This window comes from Myotis davidii, unplaced genomic scaffold (genome assembly GCF_000327345.1).
Source record: "Myotis davidii unplaced genomic scaffold, ASM32734v1 scaffold370, whole genome shotgun sequence".
Lineage (NCBI taxonomy): Eukaryota > Metazoa > Chordata > Mammalia > Chiroptera > Vespertilionidae > Myotis > Myotis davidii.
Window position 1 is genome coordinate 16,138,320 of NW_006288615.1, and position 12,790 is coordinate 16,151,109.

Below are 12,790 nucleotides of genomic sequence, written 5' to 3' on the forward strand. Positions count from 1 at the left end.
CTGACAAGGTTTAAGATAAAGCACATTCAGTGTCCAGATCTGACTACTGGATTAGAATGCAAATACAGTAGTTACTGTAGGTTTTCATTTCACTTAAAACACTATTCTTGAAGTTGGAAGGCACATGTATGATTACTGTTATGCTGACTCTTTAAGAAGGGACTGTCCCCAGTCCCTGAGGAGTTGGGGTCTGGCTGGCTGGCTGGCATGTGGCTGACACATACTGGTTTGTTGCTGGGGCACAGCCCAAGCCGGGGCTCCGGTGGAGCATTAGCTGAAGGACAGATCATTCACCCTCATTTGGTCTTTGCTTGCATTTCTCTTGAAAAAAGAGAAAAAAAAGAAACACAGCCCAAATTCCAAGGAAGCGGCCTTCACTAAGTTGGAAGCACCAAGGCTGAGTGAAGAGGGAGGGTTTTTGTTAGACGAGAAAGTGTACAACCCTTGCTCCTTCGGAGCGGGAACCCGCCCATGCGGCTCCTCTGCATGAGTCCTGCAGCCCGTGCTCACAAGTCAGAACCGTGCCAGGGGAAACCCAGAAACGTTAGCAACGCTGCCCAGAGAATGCAAAATGGTCACACGCTCTGTCCGAGTCCCTTCACACGCCGCCTGGAGACAGGGGACTCCGAAGGCTGCCGGGAGGCAGGGCTTTGAAAGTCTCTTTAATAGTCTGTAAGAACATGCTTTCCCACGTAGACTCCGGGACATCTGGGGAGAGAGAGACTGGAGGAAAGATGGGTGGAGGCAGGGAGACCTTTCCTGCAGAAAATACGCCAACAGCTCAACAGCAGCGGCAAGCGTGCCAGAGGAGGGCGGGCAGAGGGCCAGAACCTCTGAGCAAGAGCTGAGCAGCAGGCAGGCCCCTCTCCCAGCAGGCACGGGCCTAGGAGAGTTAGGTGGTGACCACAAGTTGCCTAAGCAACCAGGGGGTGTTGGAAACCCCTGTGGGTTGGCTAGAACTCTGGCCCCAAGGAAGGGCCTCCCCCTTCTTTCCAAACTGCGGGCTAAGCAGCTGGGGGTTGGAAGGGACGTGGAGGGTTGCAGCTTCAGGAACCACCCCCACCCCCAACCAGTGGAGTCCTTGGCAGCCGCTGTGAGTCCTCCACCACGATCTGCATGTACAGTCATCCTGGTTACTGTTGCCGAACCCTTCAGCAGAGATGTAACTGAACTTTTAAGTTGTCCCTTGCTGGCTGAGAATTGTCTGCATCTCCCCAGAGTCTGTGTCACAGTTACCAAGTCTCTACTGTCCTCCACTCCTTAATCTTTCCCTCTCCCGTCCCAGCAAGAAAGACACTGGGCATCATGATGCCTAAAGTGTGTCAGCCACCACGTCCTAGGAGGACTAGGCCCTCGGGAGTGGAGGTGGCCTCCTGTCCACAAGCTGTGTGCCATCACCCCCGGGGGCACGGGGGAGGGGGTGCCACCAGCAAGGCCAGCCTCCTGCAGGCCTGGGCACCACCTCTCTTTTCAACCGCCTTTCCCTTCCAAAACTAAACTGTATTCCCTAGGCCACCGTACTCAGCTTCCTGGCTCTCAGACATCTTTGGTGTGAGAACAGGCAGAGGAATCTCCTGGGGAGCGCGTGGGAGGCAGGGAGGAAGCTCAGGGCTGGATAACACCCATGGGCGGAATCTAGAGCAGCGGTTCCTAACCCTGCTGCACAGCAGAACCATTTGAGAGCTGTTAAAAGAACTGTGATGCCCAGGCCCTGAGAGTCAGTTCAATGGGCCTGGACAAAAGGTTTTGTTTTTGTTTTTTTGATAAAAGTATATTTGGGAACCATTCCCAGGAGATTCTGAGATGCAACCAGGGTTGAGAACGACTGATGTAGAGGTGAGCAGCCTGGGCGTGAGCACAGACTAGGTCCCGGTGGGCTACACGATGGGTCCCAACCTCATTCTCATTCATCTGCAGGGAGCCCCTCAGCGCGTGCGCCTGTCAGCCAGCTCTCCTGGAGACCTCTTTCCTCCTCTCTTTTATCCACCAACTTCACCCTCCAACCCGTCCTGAACTTGAGGGAGGTGGTCTTGGGTAAAAGGATCCCAGTTCTGTGGCACCTCTGTAGTCAGCAGCGGAGAAATGCAGCTTCAGAGCACTGTTGGGGGCGGGGGGGCGGGGGAGAGGATGGTTGATTTTTTTTTTCCTTTACATCTAAAATAGAACCCTGAGGAGGGGTGGGGCCAAGACAAAAGGAGGGAAGAAACAGAAGTGAAACAGCAGATGGAGGCATGAACGAAAATGAGAGAATCCAGGAAGGTTAAACCCCCCTGCACACCTGTTCTGAGAGAATCTCAGAAGGTGGAGCTTTTGACTCACACAATTCACACTGCAAGTGGCCTTCCTCCGAAATCTATCCCCAACCTGTGGATAGCTGTAGGTCTGGCAGCTGCTTTGGGACAGTTATTTCAATGTCCCAGAGGAAAGATATTTTGGGGCTTGGTCCTTGCCAGAAATAAGAAGCTAAGGGGAAAGCAGAAACATCACAGAATTTCCAAAAGTATTTTGATAGCAATGCAAAGCTTTGCAGAGGCTTAAAGAAAAATTAAAGTACGCTTTTATTTTAAAGACTATTAGCCCTGTGCATGAATCTGTGTCCCAGTAGCTCGCTGCCGCCCTCCTGTAGCTCCCCTGGCCCCCCTCCCCTCATAGCTTGCTGTCCTGCCCCCTCCTGTAGCTCTGTGCAGCCCACTTGTAGCTCCCTGCCCCACCCTCCTGCTGATCCGTGATCCAGCCTTTATTCAGTCGGTCGTTATGTAACAACTATTTGCATATTACAGCTTTATTATATAGGATGCCTAGTGGACTGGCTTTGTATTTGGTTGGTAGATTCATTACATGATCCTGTGTCGTCATCTGTGGAAGGGCCTGTAAAGAGATATGTGGGAGTGCATTGTGGGTATGTGCATGCATGTGTATGCTTATTTATAAATTTTTACTTAGTGTTATGATTAGTACAAATGGAATAGGTAAGTATCTTTTCCGTTTTAAAGTAATACAGAACTTTTCCTATTTGGAAAATAAGGCAGATGACATCAGGTCTAAGTCTGATAGGAAAGTGAAGCAGGGAAGACTTCAGTGAGCGACTTAAAGCTGAACTATACCTCTCAAGAAAGGGTCATCTCACATACGCCCCTGCTCATCGCTGGTCATCAGGACAGTACTGGCCCATTTCCATAACTCGGGGATCTTTGTGGGCCTGCTGGGAAAAATGCATTCCTAATCAACTAATAAAACCTGCTGTTCTCCAATTCTTCCTCCACCAGCTCCTGCTCCCACGGCATTGCCGAGGAAAAGTCTCTTCTTACTCAGGTGTCCCAGTCTTACTGGTTAAAGGACTTTGCTCCTCCCCAGGGGCCCAGCAATAGACTATTTTATGGGTTCTTATTTTTAATGACTTCAAGCTATTAGTTGTTGTCCTGTGATATTTTATTTGTTACAATGTGCTTGTTGTCTCTACAAGCACCCAAAGGCTGTGCTGAGCACGGTGCAATTTTAAAAATAAAACAAAATAATTATGCCCTGGAGGGCAGCAGATGCGGACTTAAGAATTACTACATTGTCCCTCAGTTCTGTGCCTACTCCTAAGTGTCTGCCCATCAGTCAGCTTGTGGGGGCGGCCAAATCTGTAGAGTCAGTTGGGGATCAAAGATACAAAAGTGGCAAAGGTTTGCTTATCTCAGCAAAAGTCTTCATGCATCTTGGGACCAAGTACCAGGCATTTCCCTAGTGGGAAATGAAAGTAGAGGCTCGGAAGGAACAGGTTTTCCCAGAAGTCCACAGTGTGGGCCCATGTGAGGGGCGAGCAGCTAATGCTGACTTGTACCCAGCACTCAGCAGCGGAGGAAACAATGTCCATCTGCTCCATAAGTGCGTATTCGAAACCTCTCCCCCGTGGCTCTTTCTTTTTAAACTTTTCCTTGTTAAAGGAGGGATACTTGTTTTTTTGTTTAAAAAAGAAAAAGTATTTTTATTCATATGATTATACCTGTAGGAATTTGTTTTCTTTCTTTGAATTTTAAAAGATTGATGTTGCAACATAGAAAACCCCCAAAGCAGAGTTTCAGGTTCATATTGTTACTAAATTTAAGATTGAGTTTAATTAAGAAAGTCTTCACGTTGAATGTTTATTAATAAAGATAATTCAAATGTTGCAGGGCTTTATAGTTCATAAAGAGTGTTCCCACTTAATTTTCACAATGTAGAGAGGAAGATGAGGAAGATTTTATCTCCATTTTATGAGTGGAGAGGCCAAGGCTCCAAAAGTTAAGGCTCTCACTCAAGTCATGAAACTGTCCGTGGAGAATCGAAGTCTTCTGCCCCCAAACCCATGCTCTTACTTAGCTGCTAATGGATGAGGTGGTAAGGATTACTGAAAACTAAGGAATCATATGGTTTCTTATTAAAGTTTTTCATTTTGTGGGAGTTATTATTTTTTTTTAATCCTCACCGAGGGATATTTTTCTTCCATTGCTTTTTTTTTTTTTAGAGAGAGAGTGGAAGGGAGAGATAGAGGGGGGAGAGCAAGAGAGAGCAAGAGAGAAACATCAATGTGAGAGAAATACCTTGTTTTGTTTCTTTGAATTTTAAAAGATTGGTGTTGTAATATATAAAACCCCCAATCAGCACAGGCCGATGCTCCAACCACTGAGCAACACTGGCCAGGGCTGTGGGAGTTCTTTAAGATGGTAAGCAAGCTTGAGTTTTCTGTGATTTCACTCTCTCTGTCCTAGATTCATCATCAGCCTTGTTGGCTCGGAAACTTGTGTTTCTAATCCCAATATTCAATAAGATCTAGAAAAATTCTTTTTTCCTCTTAGCGTAGTCCAGCCCAGCTGTGACAACATTGGACCCTTTCAAAATTGGCTCATCCTAGTAAACAGAAAACAATCATTTTTTAAAAAAACAAACTATATAAATGGACTTTTAAATTCTAACTTTCGTCTGGCCGATAGCCACAGTAGCTTTCAGGGCAGCCAGCTCCAGCTCCTATGCCCTATCCTGTTTGGGGTGACAGAGAGGATGTGACACAACGTGCTCAGACACCTCGCCCAGAGTGGATTTCAGGTCGAACAAGATACTCAGCCCTCCCTGGCAAGTGTGAGCTCCCTGACCGTGTGTCCTGCGGCATCTCTGTTCTGTAGCCACTTCTAGCTCTTTCCGCCTGTTAGCCCCACGGGGTGTGTCACTGATGGAAAAGCACTAGGCTGGGAGGAAGTGGCCGGGATAAGCCCAGGGCCCCCTGGCTGACGCTGGCAAAGCACTTTGCTTTTCTGGGTCTCAGCCTCCACGTCTGGGAGGAGAGTGGATTAAACCAGATGATCTCATATTTTCCCCAACCTCTGTCCGAGAAGTCTCTCTCTCTAGTCACAGACTCCCCATGGCCAGAACCTAAGAAGATACAGGCAGAGGTGGTGGGGAGAATGCCCTAGTTAACCTGTGCGTGTGCATATATGGGAGAAGTTCAGATTGGACATAGGACCTGGAAATGCAGAGACCCAGCTTCTCCAAAGACCTGGGGAGCTGAAAACAAACTCACCTGGGATGCAAATAACGGAGGCAAGCAAGATAATGACCTCCAGGACTTCAGACCAAGAGAAGGTGCAAAACTACCACAAGGACTGACAGATGATGCCCCGATGGGACTCTTTTTTGCTAGAATGTAAACTGCACCAGGGCAGGGATTTTTGTTCTGTTTGGGAATGGGTTCCTATAGTTTGGCACTCAATACATGCTGTTGAATGACCAGTGAATACTTTAAACATGTGATAAGCTAAATGAGCACTGTGAGGTTATCTAAGTTATCTAACTGCATTCACCCTCTCATTACCCCTGTGTCCTAGGGCCAGTCTCGGGGTAGTGGGGGCTCATTTAGAATCACTAGCTAAACGATTAGCCATGTGGCCAGTCACTCACTGGCTTGGCCTTTCCTCCTACTACGCACGTTCCCTAGGTTGACCCTTGCCCATGGAATGTTTGGTCTGACATTTGTGACCCTGCACATCATCTGTTAATAAACATCCATCCCCAGGATAACCATAATGTAATCATTCAGTCGTTAAGCTGAAATGGTCAGCAAGATAATGCAATCCTCTAGCAGCGGTTCTCAACCTGTGGGTTGCGACCCCTTTGGCGGTCGAACGACCCTTTCACAGGGGTCGCCTAAGACCATCCTGCATATCAGATATTTACATTATGATTCATAACAGTAGCAACATGACAGTTATGAAGTAGCAACGAAAATAATGTTATGGTTGGGTCACAACATGAGGAACTGTATTTAAAGGGCCAGAAGGTTGAGAACCACTGCTCTAGAGACTCTGGAGAACTAAGGGTGCGTTCATGTGTAAGTGAATATGCAAGTAAGTATTAAACTGAGAAGAAAAGGGGGAGAAAGCTGCCAGGTCTCCGTGCAGGGATAAGCAGGGATATGCTCAGATCTGGTTAAAAACTCTCGGCTTTGCCTCTGCTCTAACTCTGAAAAACAGACTCACTATGTAAAATGATTCCATGAACATGATTTTACGTATAATAGTGCAGTCAGGGTTTTCTGGACACGAGAAAAGCTTCACACGAACAGGAAACAAACCAGATAGGGCACTAGAGCTAGAAAATCACCCTCACAGCTCTTGCAAAACCTGCCCGGAGCCAACACCAGCGTTCTGCCGGGGCGTCCGGCCCCACCCTCTCGGCGGCCGGGCTGTTTCTTGTTTGCACTCTCCTTCAGGCAGGTTCAGGCTGCTCTCTCTCTGCTTTATCTCCTCTTCAGAATTCAGTTCCAGAATCTGTTGATTTTGCTCTTCTAATAGTTGTTTTTTTTTAATAGTTTTCTTTTTCTTTTTCTTTTCTACCAACCTCTGTGTATTCAAGTCTGTGTCTTCTTAAGAAAGAGTTCCTACTGGGTATGCTGGTCCGGGCACTGATCACATTGGTTAGCGCCGTATGTTCCTCCCAAGAGGCATGTAGGTTTACAGGGTTTGGATTATATGTGATCTTTGCCCTCTAAGTGGTTTATGACCAAGTAAATAGATACGACAGGTAAATACTGGATGATGTATAAAGAAGTAAATCAATTGACTACAACAACACAAATTATAAGGAATACATTTAAAACACACAGTTTGCAAAGAAATAGGGCTAGTTGCTGTTAGCAACAGGTCTGGCAGATAGGATGGATTTATGATTTGTTCATTCCTTCACCCAGTGATAACTATGTAAATATGTTATGCTGGACACGGTAAGAAAGGACGTGGGCAAGACATGATTCCTACTCTCCAAGCTCATAGTTTGTAGACGAGACACGATGTGTGTGCTAGTACACATATCTAAAATGCAAGGTATAAAGTGTTGTGTTACGAGAGACACACAAGGCTTAGGCAAGGGAGCAATAATTTTTGGCTGAGGAGGAGGTGGGCTTGAAGCACAGATGGGATTTTATATTCTCACATAACCAGTGTTTTAGCAGGTCACTGATGCCATGAGGTAAATATGTCACATTAACTGAAAAAGCAGTAGTATTTTTCTGGCTTTGCCCCATATCTACCATAGTGGCTTTCTCAGAATCTTAGAAAATCTGCTTACCCCAATATTATTTTTGGCAGTTGCCAGTTCTTTTGAGGATCACATCCTCTTTTCAGGATCTGAGAAACGTATAGGACCTATTTCCAGAAAAATAAACATACACACAAAGTAAGCTGCATGCAGTTTTCAGGAGTAGCCTATTCTTGGACTCCCGGGACTCACGGTACCTAGTTGTTGTTTTTTAAATATATTTTTTGTTGATTTCAGCGAGGAAGGGAGAAGGAAAGAGAGATAGAAACATCACTAATGAGAGAGAATCACTGATCGGCTGCCTCCCGCCCGCCCCCCACTGGGGATTGAGCCCACAACCTGGGCACGTGCCCTTGACCAGAATCGATCCTGGGACGCTTCAGCTCACAGACCGATGCTCTATCCACTGAGCCAAACCAGCCAGGGGAAATGGTACCTAGTTTAAGAATTCCTGATGCAAACAGCCCCTGAAATGCAGAAGCCATTGGTGTTCAGAACTTACATAGCAGGGCCGCACTGCTAGAGGCTTGGGGACTCTCATGTACAGAAGCCACCCTCTGTGCTCTGTCTGGCGTCCCCTGTGTCCCCAGAGCAGGCCAATCTGCATCACTTTGAGGGCCAATTTTGGTGCCAAAGTAGTGCTCCTTGTTCGTGTGCCCTCCCCTCCCCCCCACGCACACGCACACACGCACACAGAATGGGGGATACATTTGTACATAGTGTACATATTTTCTACGTTTCCCTGGTGATTCTGATATCTGTGATGCGTCCCCTGACACTCACTGCCTTAGGATGTTATTTCCTATGTGCCTCCCGAATCCCTCATGCTGAGAGACTCCTGGCAAGCCCATCAGACATGCCCAGACGAATCTGAATCTTGGCTCTGAGCCCAGCTTCGGCTCAGGCTGGGACATCTCACCACCCCCCTTCCATGCTGAATTAATATTGAAGCTGGATGGCAAAATAAGGTCACCAACAAGGAAATTCTGTAAAGCAGGCAGGCAGTTTACAAGTGTTCAAGAAAATATTTCTATACACAGCTTTATTGAGCAAGTGCTAGGTTGGCCCCTTTTAGAATCGGGATGTAACCTGGGGATTGTTGCCTGAAAGTTGAGTTGTTTGTTTTTTTAGAGAGAGTGGAGGGGGGAGGGAGTGGAGAGAGAATGAAACATTGATATGAGAGAGACATTGATTTGTTGCCTCCCACATATTCCCCCACTGTGGCCGAGGATTGAACCTGCAACCTAGGTACATGCCCTTGACCGGAAATCAAACCCGTGACCCTTTGTTCTCCAGTCTGATGCTGTAACCACTGAGCCAAACCGGCTAGGGCAAAGTTGAGTCATTCTGATCTGCAGCTTCAGAACTGGACCAGCTTCTGGGAATAGTGGCTGGGATGGACCACATCCCTTTTCCTATTTTTTTATACCATTTAACAGCCGTGTGGGTTGTCCTGCAGGACCAAGACTGGATTACCCACAGGGCAGAGTAAGTACTTGCTTAAGGCACCAAATAGCACCCCCTCTCAGTCCCCACGCCCACCTTATCAAGGCCATATGGGCTCTTGTCTCCATCCAGCCCCCCTCCTCAACAGAAAAGGGCAGATCAGGCAGAACCACAGGCATGAGGAAGATTCTAGAAAGCAATCCGCATCTCTGAAGACTTGAGGACAGACACCTAGTTCACAGACCCCAGTACTTGCCAACAATTACTCTATTTCTAACAGCTACTCACAAAGACCCTCTGTGCCTGGGGATTGGGTCAGGCCCTTCAGAAAGGAAATAGTTGTGATGAGGTTGTGGCCGGGAGGATTCTGGGGGATGTATGCGGAGGAGGAGCCTGCGGGAAGCCCCTGGATTCAGGACACAAAGCGCCTGTTTCCTATCTGTGAACCAGGCCCTCTGCTTGCCTTAAGGTTTACTTTTTCTTTTCTTGTTTGTTTTTGGCTTAAATTTAATGTAAAACTTTTGCTAAAATAAAAAAAAGAGGAAGAAGAAAGCTTTTAAATCTTTGTGGTTTTAGCAATGTTCAGTCCTGACACTTGTACTGAAATTGTCATGATGTTAGAGTCCTAACAGGGAGGCGAGGAGAAGGGGAAACAGGAAGAGAACTCCTGGCCTCCCGGGTCTGACTTCAGAGCCACGCTCTCGTCTCTGCCCAGAGGGAGCCAGGGAAGGACTTGGAGGCAGGGGCGCTCACAGTGGGCTGGGGATCCCTACTGGTTTTGGGGTGAGGGGAGTACTCTCAATCCAGAGAAAAAATATAATTAACCAAATAAAAATACTGGGGACATAGGTTCGTACATTTCCCCATAGAAGAAAAAACACAAATGTTCATTTTACACATGAAGAGGCACCCAACTTTAGTGTTGGTTAGGGGAAAACAAATTACGGAGCCAACGTATTTTTCCCTCATATTTGAAAACAGCTGATTCTGAGATTTGGGAGCTGAATTGTCTTAAAAGATGGGCTCCCCCTGCCTCCCCCCCTCCCCCCCGCCAGAGTTTTACTATCTTGGGAATTTATTTCCTTGGAGGTTGGGTGGCAGCCTGGATCTGGCAGCTTCCAGTGCAGTGTGCTTTTGGATTTGCATTCCTTTCTGTTTTCCCTCCTAAAGCTAAAGACTGAGGACTCAGGGCACTGCTCATTAGGAAGGGAAACTGCCAACTTGTGCTGGAACTGCTGGGCTGCAGGGCTCCTGGACTCAACTGGGAGCTGCCACCAATAGGCACAGTCAGGGTTCAGGACTGAGCTCAATATTCAAACGAAATCAAACCAAACAGAAAACCAAAAGCAGCTACCAAAGGCAGAAAAACCAGTGGGAATGATCCACACCTCTGAATATCAATGCGTACTTTCAAATTGATAAGAAAATGAAGAATGCCTCAATAGAAAACTCGATAAAGGGAATAAACAGGCAGTGCACAGTATAAGAAGTGGCACTAGTCATACAAAAATGCTCACCCTCACTAGTAATAAAAAATGCAACTTAAAACAAAAAAGTGGTATTTTTTTATTATGAAATTGACAAATAAAAAAAGTAAATGAGCGGGTGAGTATGTGGAGAAATGGGTACTTCCACAAATTGCTAGTGAGTAAAATTTGTAAAATCCCACCAGAAGACAATTTGGCAGTGCATATCAGAAGCCTTAAGATTGTATATACTCTTTGATAAGCAAGCTCACTTAGAGAAATTTAACCTTGGGAAATTATCATGGATCTGTGTAAATATTTAGCTATAGTACATTAAATAATACATCTATACTATGAAATGTTAGGCAGGTATTAAAAATGATGTCATGGGTGTTTAATTATATAAACGGATATTCGTGATATATCAAATATAAACCAATTTTTATAAAAGAGAATGTGATGGATAGAAAAAAGACTAAAAGAATATAAGACAGTTATAACCAGTGGTTTTTCTAGAATGGAGGAATTACAGGTAATTTAATTGTCTTTCTTATTATTATCTCTATTTTCTAAATTTTCTATGAAGAATATTTTCTTTTCAAAACTAGAAAAATAAACCTCAAAATTTTATTTATTTAGCCAAATGGCGGAATATTTTCACCCTTAGAGGATGGTACCAGTGGAGAAGCTTTATGGCTTCAGGGGTAACTTGGGCAATGAGCTCTATCATTTTCAATGTTTAAAATAAATTTTTGAATAGGAAGCAACTTGATTTTGCCCTCTGTGGACTCTAATGCGAAAAAATTTACTGTGACTCTTGGACAAGTGATTTAACCTCCTTTTAAAATTAAAATGATATTCTGAGGAATTTAAATGGCTAATGTAAACATGAAAATAAGTACGAACATTTGCAGGGTGTAAAAATAACTTGGGGCCCCAAAGCCCATACACCAGTCTAAACTTGAGAAAAGCATCAAACACAAATTGAGGAACATTCTACAAAATCCTATGTAATAAAGAGCTAATATCTAATTAGACCGAACAGCAGAATGACCGTCCAGACGACCTTCCTCATGATCATCCGGACAAAGCCAGGGCTGCGAGGGCCAAGCCCTTTGCACGAATTTCGTGCATCGGGCCTCTAGTACTTTATAATGACTCCTTATAAGAGTCATGGTCATTAGAAGCAAGAAAAGACTGAGAAATTATCACAAGCGAGAGAACACTGAAACCCATCGACTACCAATGCGGTATCCTGACTTAGATCCTGGAACAGAAGGACTTTAGTGAAAAAAGTGATGAAATCCATATAAGGTCTGGAGTTTAGTTGATAGTAACACGCCAACGTTGGCTGGGTTCTTGGTTTTGATTAATGTACCATGGTAATGTAGGATGTTAACGTGGTAGGGTGACTAATCATCCTAGTTTGCCTGGGAGAAGGGTTTTTTGGCATGTGGGACTTTGGTGCTAACCAGGACAGTCCCTGGAAAACTGGGATGATTGGTTAACCCACGTTAGGAAGAACTGGGTTAGAGGTATATGGAAACTGTTATCTTTATAACCTTTTTTGTAAGTCTAAAAGTATTTACAAATAAAAAGTTTGTTAAAAAATAACAAAATAAATTGAAAACAAAACACAATAAATTTGGGACAGATGACTAATAGTGGGTAATAGACTAAAGAAGTTAAATATCCATCTAGTCAATGAATGTATTGAAGTCCTACTATGTGGTCAATTTTCCGCTAGTTCCTGCTTTCAAGTGGACAAAGCAAGTACATCCAAATATGCACTGCCCTTCCTTCTATTGTCTTGCTGTTATGTTTTCAGAGATCTGTGTTTGTGGGGAACCCTGTGGGCTTATTAATTTGTCCTTTCTATGCATTCCCTTTTAACATACATTAAATATGTCTTATAAAGTGTATACTTCTCTCCATTCCACTGTTTTATCCGTGGATTTTATCTACCTTCAAAAGATTCTTTTCTAAGCCCTACTTGTATACTCTGATCTCCTCAAAAGTTTCCATGAATAAACTCTGTTCAACCCTACTATGTACAGTCCGTATGCTATTCTCAGTCTTTCACTCTCAATATTGTACGAGATTTTAAAAATGAAGATTCTTTAGTTTTTTCTCCCATTTAAAAAGTAAGCTATCAGCCCAGCTGGTGTGGCTCAGTGGTTGAGCATCGACCTATGAACCAAGAGGTCATGGTTCGATGATTCCTGGTCAGGGCACATGCCTAGATTAAGGGTTCAATCCCCAATGTGGGGCATACAGGAGGCAGCCAATCAATGATTCTCTCTCATCATTGATGTTTCTGTCTCTCT